Below are 10543 nucleotides of genomic sequence, written 5' to 3'. Positions count from 1 at the left end.
AATAAACCCAATAGGGCTGTTCTGCCCCCAATAAGGGGTAATTATATCTTAGTTGGGATCAAGTACAGGTACTGTTTTATTATTACAGAGAAAAGGGAATCATTTAACCATTAAATAAACCCAATAGGACTGTTCTGCCCCCAATAAGGGGTAATTATATCTTAGTTGGGATCAAGTACAGGTACTGTTTTATTATTACATAGAAAAGGGAATCATTTAACCATGAAATAAACCCAATAGGGCTGTTCTGCCCCCAATAAGGGGTAATTATATCTTAGCTGGGATCAAGTACAGGTACTGTTTTATTATTACATAGAAAAGGGAATCATTTAACCATGAAATAAACCCAATAGGGCTGTTCTGCCCCCAATAAGGGGTAATTATATCTTAGTTGGGATCAAGTACAGGTACTGTTTTATTATTACAGAGAAAAAAGAAATCATTTTTAAAACTTAGAATTATTTGCTAATAATGGAGTCTATGGGAAATGGCTTTTCCGTAATTTGGAACTTTTTGGATAACAGGTTTCCGGATAAGGGATCCCATACCTGTATATTGAAAAGTTTTGGGGTGGACCTCCTATATATACTGCTCCTCAGCAGCTGAGCTATATTATGTGGCATTGGGACATAGTCCCCTGCAATGGAGCTGCAGACTTGTCTGGCTGCCTGTCAGGGTCACATTCAGCATCCATCTATCCTCAGGATACCCCTTGCCTTACTGTAGCGAGGCAGGCTTGCAGTTTTGGAAGTGTGCACTTGATGACGTGCTTGCACACATTTGCTAGCTGCAGGGGCACCGCAATGGCTGAGAGCGAGCGGCTGAATGCTAGCAATGAGCTCATTCTCTCAGGAGGGAGCAGGAATCACAGTGCATCCCTGGGAAATTGCATCTTGCCTGTGAAATCCATCCCCAGCATCCTCCTCCTCCTCAGCCTGATGCTCCACTGGGTGGGTGTGTGTATGTGATGATGATGGTGAGCACTCTGGTTTTTTTCTTTCCTCCTAACCGGGATTGCTGTGATGAATCATTGCCCAGCCTTTCCACCATGCACAGCATAGGGATCAGGTATGAATCCGTGCAGCAGGAATGGATGGCTTTAGTTTGTGTGTCAGGGATGAAACCCGTCCCAGTCTGCTAGGAAGAGCCTTCAGCTGCTGCTGGCTTTAGCATGAATTGCACTGCATGCCAGCAATGGTGCTATTCACAGGTAAAAGGGATTTATCTGTTGAGCATCATGATGGATCCTATATGTAAGGTCAGTCTTTTATATATATAAATCTATACATTCACATACTGTGACAATTAATATTCTTGCACCCTTTCCTAAAAAGGAGCAGTGAATAAAATGCAGTGTTAGATATTGTGCACTGATTGTCTGTGACCTAAGGGGATTTATTATCTTTGCACAATACTGAGCTGGTCCGACTGAGCCCCCTCCTAATGCTGGTTCTGGGGCTACCCGTCTGGGTGCTGTATAATTGCTCCCTACCATGCTGCTTTGCACTGAATGATTGTGTCGAAGGGGCATAATGTGCAGGAATGTGCATGTAATGTGTGCATCTCTGATCCGATATGAAATCCCATCTGGTCCCTGGCAGCTCCGCTTCTTGTTTTGCCTTAACCTTGAATACTTCTGTATCAGGAGCCATATTAGAGCAAGTTCATTATCAGGCAATGGAAAGTGGGCTGGGCAGAATGCATCTTGTTGGTTATTCCAGAATAATTATAAATGATCAATATCAGATTTGTTTTAATATCCTACAAAAGGAATGTATTAATAAATACAATATATATCATAATTATTCTATTTATGTATTTTTCAAATTAATGTCTAGCACCATTATATTTTGTAAGAACGTATTTTAGTCTCAATTTTATTAAAAGTGTTTTCTGATTGGCTGTGCATTCATCAACGGCGCTGGATAACTTTTGTAGCCAAAAACAGTTCAACTTTTTTTTTTTTAATACCGTCGCACTTCAATTGGTTTTCCCTAAAAAGATCAGGCCCCTCATTTATTTTTCCTTGTTCTGTTGAGAATACACACATGAAGGAATAAAGTGTGGATTTCTACTGTTGGTTTGAACTTTTAGGTTTAAGTGGCCACTGTCATGGCAGATATGGCACAGGGCATTTGTGGTGGTTCAAGGGAAAGTTTTTGGTTCAAGGGAAAGTTTTCGCTGTTTAATAATAAATGAAAAATCTGCAGATAGGAAAATACTAGCGTTCTATGGAAATGTATGCCAAAGAATTATAATAGTTTTATATGGGTCCAGTTGGTTAGAGGTCAGCTTATGAGATATATTAGTCTCACGTCACTAAGGGTGTCAGACTTGCTTTGACCATGTTAGGGTGTTAGGGTGCATTCACTTACCTAGATGCAGTGTGCAAAGTGCAATTTTGTATGCAATTACCATGTTTTTTTTCTAAAATGCAACAAATATTATCTAAGTCTTTCTGCTGTTATTTCCGGTGTTCACTGACTGATGTGTGCACCCTATTCTATTGGGGGAAGTGAATAGGCCTATTGATGCAGGGTGCCTCCTGGTCAGAAGGTGGTGGTAGTTCCAGAGTTCCCCTACATCAACAGGCGCAGCAGCCAGGGCCACTTTAGGGTACCAGCGGGTCCTGAGCAAAATTGAATTGGTGGGCTCCCACTGCTCCAAGATATTTGTGATAGAATAAGCCTCAAGCACGGGAAGATATAGTCTGCGCTTACTAAAGTAGACATGATCCCTAGGTGTGCTGCCTGGACCAACATCCCAACATCCCTGGGAGCAGAAAAATGATAAAATCGTGATGCCACAAGAAAAAATGACAAGGAAATTAGAATCATACTGTAGAGCTCCTTTGGCAGATTAAAATGAGGGGTCTCCCATCCCTTCAGGATGTTATCCCAGATGAATAGTGTGCTAGTGGGCTCCCTATCTTGGTGAGTGGGCCCTGGGCAAATGCCCTTTTTGCCCATTTATTAACATGGCCCTGGCAGCAGCACCTGATTTGAAACAGAAGGAAACAGACTAAGTGGCCCCAAGCACAACTATACAGAGCTTCGAAGAGCCCATTTTGACACAACTACCTTTTATAAAAAGTTGATTTAGATGTAACTGACTGCGGGGTAGAGCGCAAGTTGCCCACTGCGTCTGCAGACAAAAATGAGCTCTGTTGACTGGGCACAGCAAGAATGAAGGGGGTGTGCAAATAGCTCTAAGAACATCATTATTTGTCCTTCCCTTCCCTTTTCCTTTGGCTAATTAAAATAACTAAAGAGGTTGAATCACCATTTTCATGAAAAAGTACATATATTAATGCCTTTATATGTATTAAAACAAGGGATGTGGATGAAAAGTTACTCTGAATCCAATTTCACATGTCTATCTGAGCACAAATCTGACGCTGTTTTATTGCAGTCCCATGGGAAAATTCCATATGGCACAGAGCAAAGAGAAAGACGGAATAATAGAATCGATGACATTGGCACAATGGTACTTTTTGATCTCTGTAGATTTGTAGGTGGCATGTCTCGTAAAGGGTTAACACCGTTTCAGGTTCTGAGCAAAGTTTCTAGTACCACACACCTAAAGGCCACGTCAATTATGTATCTTAGAATACCATTGGTGGGAGTCTATTACTGAGCCAGAAGCTTGCAGTCTATAGACCCTCCGCCTATCTATGGCACCCTACTTCCTTACATGAAGGTCATGTGACAGCAATTTGTGGGTTAAGCTTTGAATTTGGTTTACATTTGTTTACTTTACACAAGGATATATGGTAGCTGATAGGAAACTACTAGGTTTACTTTTTGTTATTGTACAGAACCAGAAACTGACGTTGTCAAACATGGCAGCCACCAGCTCCGCTGTGCAGCTCTGCTCTTAATGTCACATTATGAGGGAGCAAGACTTTATAAGAGTATGTCAAATAGTTAAAATTGCAACCAAAAGGGTTTAGTTCCCCTTTGAAAATTAAAGAGCAGTCTTTATTTTTCCCCATGCAGGATTTTTTTTTCAGCACTCAATGGGTTAATTGTCATGCTCCATCTTTGTAACTGAAGTTGCTAGGCAACCAGTGAACATTTAAAATAATGATAATGAGATGTTAGAAGATCAGTGTGTGTGTTTTATGTTTCTTCTGAGGCAGGAAAATACTGATGGGTGGAGGGAGGCTCTGTAACATCGTCACGCTTCCCTCCCTGTTAGTAATAGGTTGGTTCATCTATTCGTTATGAATTGAATTTAAGCCCTGTTCTGTGGGATTGATTTGATGTGCAGTTATAAAGGGGCACTAAAGGAAAACTGTACCCCCAGAATGAACACAAATCTAGAAATATATTTATTAGTAAATATTGCCCTTGTACATCTTTTTTCTTAAAGGAACAGTAACACCAAAAAATTAAAGAGCATGCACTGTTGCCCTGCACTGGTAAAACTGGTGTGTTTGCCACAGTAACACTACTATAATTTATATAATAAGCTGCTGTGTAGCCACGGGGGCAGCCATGCAACCTGGAAAAAAGGAGAAAAGACACAGGTTACATAGCAGATAACAGATAAGTTCTGTAGAATACAATAGTGTTTTATCTGTTATCTGCTATGTGCCTGTGCCTTTTCTCCTTTGAATGGCAGCCCCCATGGCTACATAGCAGCTTATTTATATAAACCATAGTAGTGTTTCTGAGGCAAACACACCAGTTGTACCAGTGCAGGGCAACAGTACATTATTTTGGAATTTCCTTTATACACTTGAAATTTTTGGTGTTACTGTTCCTTTAAGCCACCATTTTGTGCTGGTCTGTGTGCTCCCTCAGAGATCACCTGACAGGAAATAATGCAACTGTCACAGGAAGTAGTGTGGGAGCAAAAAAAAAGAACGTTTTTATCATTTATTGGCTGATGGGGCCTAGCATGTATGTGTGCCCTTGGATTGTTTGTGTGCACCGTGAATCATATGATCCCGGAGGGCGGCCCTTAGTACTTAAAGTTAGATGAAGCATTTGAGCTGTTTTATGATATATATAGACCTGCATTGTTCAGGGGTATAGGTTCCCAGGACACTTCTAATAAATGCAGGTTGCCAAGTGGCATTGATTGCACTTAAAATCATTACAACCATACACAGTAACGTAATAGTTGAGGTTGAAAAAAAGACACAGATCCATCAAGTTCAACCCTTTTGTTCAGGTGAAACCTGCCTTACCGCTAATTGGTCCTAAAGGAAGGCAAAAATCAAACATCTGAAGCCCCTATGATTTGCCTCGGAAGGAGGGGGGGTTCTTCTCTGGCTCCGCAAGGGCAAATACACCGGTCCCTACATTTTAGTGAGTCTTTTTTTTCCACTTGCTAAAAAGGCATTCCACCCTTTCTCTAAGCTATCTACTGTATCTACCATTGCAAGAGCCCCAGATTGCGAATTCCACTTCACAGCCCTCACTGCTTAAAGAACCACAAGGTTGAAAGGGTTAAAGCTAATAGTTCACCTTGGATAATATGAGACGTTAACTCTAATTTTTGTGCCTTTGTATTTAATTATTTGTTTTTCTACTTTGTTAAAATAATATGTGGTTGCTGGGCTCACTAATACCCAGCGACCCAGAAAACATTCAATCTGAGGCGGAAGTTTGCAATGTTATTTGGATTACATGTCTGGAACCCTAGTATCCTCTAATATAAGAGCAGGCACAAAGTTTGTTCTAGGTCCAGTAACACATAACAACCAATCAGACAATTGCTTTGAAACAGCAGACTAATAATTGCTATTTGTGAACCGGTTGCTATGAGTTACTAGAACTAAAGCAAACATTGAAGCTGTTATATTGAATGTTGTAAATATAATAAATGAGAAACCACCTAGGATAAAAAATGAAGACCAATGGCAAAAATGTAAAAAGTGAACATGCTCCATCAATTTGTACATAGTGTTTAGAAGGGGGAAAGGCAAATACATACTGAAACCACAGTTAACATTGCAACATGCTCGTTCTTAAAGCCGGCAAACAAAGGAGATACTTAGGGACATCTCTAGATCTGAAATCAATGTCCATGTATCCCATGAAACCCCTTTTATGGCACAAATTTCCATTGCATAACAATGAATGAGGCCAATGCTAAGCGCTGACTTTCTGTTTGCTTCTCGGCTTGCCTTACATTTGTATTGATTGAAATCAGGGCGGCCTGTTAGGCTGTCGGTGAGTTGTTAGGAGCTAAAGTTTCACAGCATCGGTTTGGGCATTCCTAATCAAAATATTGAACTTTGCTTTTAGTATTTCCCCCATAGGGACTGTATGATCCTGAATAAAATCAGGCCCAGTTTCCCTGGATATTAAAACCTGCTACCCCACTTAGTCAATTTACTGGTCCATGTGTAGGCCCAAAACAAAATCCTGCCCTTCATAAGCCTCATTTATCCATTAGAAAAAATGGATGAGGCAAAATACAATTTTGCCCCCCAAAAATTTAATTTTTCCCCATTTATTATGCAACAGAACTATGACAAATACAAAACATACCCCATCTAAAGGCCGTCAAGATCATGTAGAAATCAATGGCAAGTGTCTTTTTTACAACTGGAAGATCTTTTTTTGCTTTGTGGTTCTAGAGGTTTTCAGGTTTTTTTAATGCCTTCATTTGTGCAAAAAAGGTTGAGGTTGAGGTTTTCACGTTTTTTCCGTTCATGCTTTTTCAGTTTGGAACTTTAATAAATCACTAGACATTCCTGGTTTTTGTGGAAATGAGTTTAGTCACGGTTTCAAAAAAACATGAAAATCTGAATGATGATAAATCTGCCCCAAACTGTCTGATATGGTCCTAATATGACAGAAAAACTCACCTGCTGATTGGTCACTATGTTATCTAATCACTTATCAGCAGCAATTGGAACAGCTATTGGACCAGCCATATTTGGCCACCCAACTGGTAATTTTGCTGGGTACGGTCAACCTTAGAGAGAAGTTGGGGCACATTTGACAGGGGCTACATTAAGGAAGACTGCACAACTTGCTGATAACTGAAGGCAGTTTATAAATTCTTTGGTAAAGGTTCTTTCTGGGTCATCTGATCAACGGTACAGAGGCTAAATGATTGGATCAACCCAGTTTGGCTTGTGTGGCCATAGTGCTCAAAGTTCTATTCTATGCAAGGCCCAGCATCCCTCTGACTGTATATGTGTGTGCCAACATGTCTGGTTCTGCTTCAGCTTAACCCTTCTCTGTTACTGAACAAATAATAAGCATGGCAAAATCCATCTGATGTGTTATGTCTATTTCCTGTACAAAAAATATCCCATTCATGCCTGATATTAGGGAATTAGATCACGTTAGGCATTATCTCCTCTCTGCTGGTTCTCTTATCTCTGCTATTCGCCTCATGTTCTTTGGGCAGTATTAATGAAATATATGAATAATTGATAAGAGCACATTGCTTCCACAGCAGAAATAATAAACTTATAGCATCCTGAGGCTGGGTTATGCACAACATGGCAAATACAGTTAGAGGCTGATACAACCAGCGACGGTTGCAGAACAAAAGACTTTTCTTAGAAAATGAGGTAGCCATCTTTGTATCCGCATTCCCTAGTAGAGCAGTTTGAAGTCCACAGGCAATAATCACACCACATCATTACTGTTTGTGCATTGCTTTTGATGCAGGGTTGCAAAGGGCATCTTCTTGTACCATGCTGGTTCTTGGAAGAGTTTAGGTTTAGGTTAAATGAGCTTCATATCATTGTGTTGCACATTATTGTGGCCCTTGAGTGTTCTGTGTGGAGCAGTGGGCACTATTCAACTGTGAAGGAAGGTAGCACCTTATGGAGACTCTTCTTTATATGCTAAGTGCCCCTGTACCCTAGCGCTATGAGGTGTTAAATTGCGCAGGTCTTTAGAATGGACAAAGAGGGAATAGTGACAAATATATAAAGGGGAAGAAAAAAAGGCTTCTTTGGGCTGGCAGTCTGAAGCAGAGGTCCCCAACCTTTTTTACCCGTGAGTCACATTCAGATGTAAAAAGTTGGGGAGCAACACAAGCATTTGGGGGTGCCAAATATGGGCTGTGACTGGCTATTGGTAGCCCCTATGTGGACTAGCAGCCTATAGGAGGCTCTGTTTGTCAGTACCTCTTGCCTCCAAGCCAGGAATTCAAAAATAAGCACCTTCTTTGAGGCCATTGGGAGCAACATCCAGTGGGTTGGTGAGCAACATGTTGGGGATCACTGGTCTGAAGTATCAGAATAGCAGTAAATCGAGAGAAGCTGTGGCTCCTCTTTAAATCCTCCTCCGCCGACGCACCATACTCTTGCCAACATGGCGCACCAACAGATGACATTTTTAACCTTGCACAATGACAAAAACAACCAATGTCCATGCTAGCAGTTTGGATCATCCAGGCAGCGTGAATGTATCAAAAATCTTATGGGTGCATGCCTGGCCAGTTTTAACAGATGTCAATAGGAAGCAGCAGTGTAGCCCTATGCCTGATTATCGGTAAAATAAAACTTTGGCTTTTAGATTCTCTTGTATCTGTCTGTGTAGAAATATTAAGAAGTGCATATAAATACTGTCCCACTCTATCCTCTAGCCTCCATTGTTTACTGACTTGTAGTCACTCCTTTCCTTATCAATATACTTATCCATACAAGAATCCAACAGGGGGCAATATGAAGCAGAGTGTGTGTGGTATATATATATAAGAAACGAAAGGAGCACACCCTATAGAAACCCAAATGCCCGGGGTGCTGGCAAAAAATATTAGTATACAGACAGTGAACCACACTCACCAGGACTTTTGCAAAAAATAAAAAGTTTATTTAGAAAACAAGCCCAACGTTTTGGAGCACTAACTGTGCTCTTCCTCAGGGACAAACCTGAGGAAGAGCACAGTTAGTGCTCGAAACGTTGGGCTTTTTTTCTAAATAAACTTTTTATTTTTTGCAAAAGTCCTGGTGAGTGCGGTTCACTGTCTGTATATATATATAGTCTAAAAAAGCCAATAGAGGCATATCTCCAGTGGGGATAGTGCCCTTAGTTTTATATTATTTTATTTGATGTTGAAAAATTAAAGATGGACGTGCATTCCACAGTGTAGTGGAGAAGGAGCAGTGGTGGCTGGGAGCAGATTGGGAGCAGGGAGTGGCAGTGGCTGGGTGGTGGGCCCTTGAGTTGGGTACCTGGTGGGTCCTGGGGTACCCCAGTCTGAGTTTTCCAATGTAAATATCCTGTAACTAGACAATGTTTTTTGGTGCCCCCCTAACCAATAAGCAGAACTATTCTCTCTGCGACACCACACAACTTCTGCCCAACATGGAATTGAGATGCCCCCAAACTGGACAATCCTGACTTGCATTGCACGGAATACTGATCATGCACTGGTGCACATTACTAACGCACAAACATTGATTGAATGCAAATTGATCAAATGGAAAAATAACAGTTTTAGGGAAACACAGCTCAATCTTTCTGTCAAACATAGTAATTAGGGCTGGTTTATTGTGCCGGAGACGAGACAGCTGCTGCACTGAGTTTAGGACACACGTGATTTATGAAGCAGACACCCAACATACAACACTGTGTCTCCTTAATTTCCACTGCAACCTTTAATTAGCTATGAATTGAAAACGCATAGAAATACCCAACATATAGCCCTCCATGTGCCGCTGAACTGCAACTCCCGTCCCACAGGCAACTGAAGCTGAATCTGAAAACCAATGTTTACCTCACTGCAGGATTCTGAACCATTGACTGGATTATTTAAAAAAGGGTGATTGATGGAACAGCTTCACAAAAATACTTGTAAAACCCCTCATTCATTTCAGTGCTAATTGCTGTAATTGATGCCATTACAGGTCAGGCAATTGCTGCTCAATAATGCAGGTGTCAGCACTTTTGAGCAACAATAAAATGAATGAGGGGCTATACAAACCCAGCGAATGAGGGGCTGTTATCCAGAATGCCTGGGACATGGGATTTTCCGGATAAGGGGTCTTAACATTAACATAAACATTTAACATTAAATAAACCCAATAGGCTTGTTTTGCCTCCAGTAAGGATTCATTCAAGGTCCAGGTATAGGACCCATTATCCAGAATGCTCGGGACCAAGGGTATTCCGGATAAGGTGTCTTTCCGTAATTTGGATCTCCATACCTTAAGTCTACTAAAAAATCAATAAAACATTAATTAAACCCAATAGGATTGTTTTGCATCCAAAAAGGATTCATTATATCTTAGTTGGGATCAAGTACAGGTACTGTTTTATTATTACAGAGAAAAGGGAATCATTTAACCATTAAATAAACCCAATAGGGCTGTTCTGCCCCCAATAAGGGGTAATTATATCTTAGTTGGGATCAAGTACAGGTACTGTTTTATTATTACAGAGAAAAGGGAATCATTTAACCATGAAATAAATCCAATAGGGCTGTTCTGCCCCCAATAAGGGGTAATTATATCTTAGTTGGGATCAAGTACAGGTACTGTTTTATTATTACAGAGAAAAGGGAATCATTTAACCATTAAATAAACCCAATAGGGCTGTTCTGCCCCCAATAAGGGGTA

The sequence above is a fragment of the Xenopus tropicalis genome, chromosome 7, assembly GCF_000004195.4.
Source record: "Xenopus tropicalis strain Nigerian chromosome 7, UCB_Xtro_10.0, whole genome shotgun sequence".
Classification (NCBI taxonomy): domain Eukaryota; kingdom Metazoa; phylum Chordata; class Amphibia; order Anura; family Pipidae; genus Xenopus; species Xenopus tropicalis.
This window is presented reverse-complemented; position numbering follows the sequence as displayed.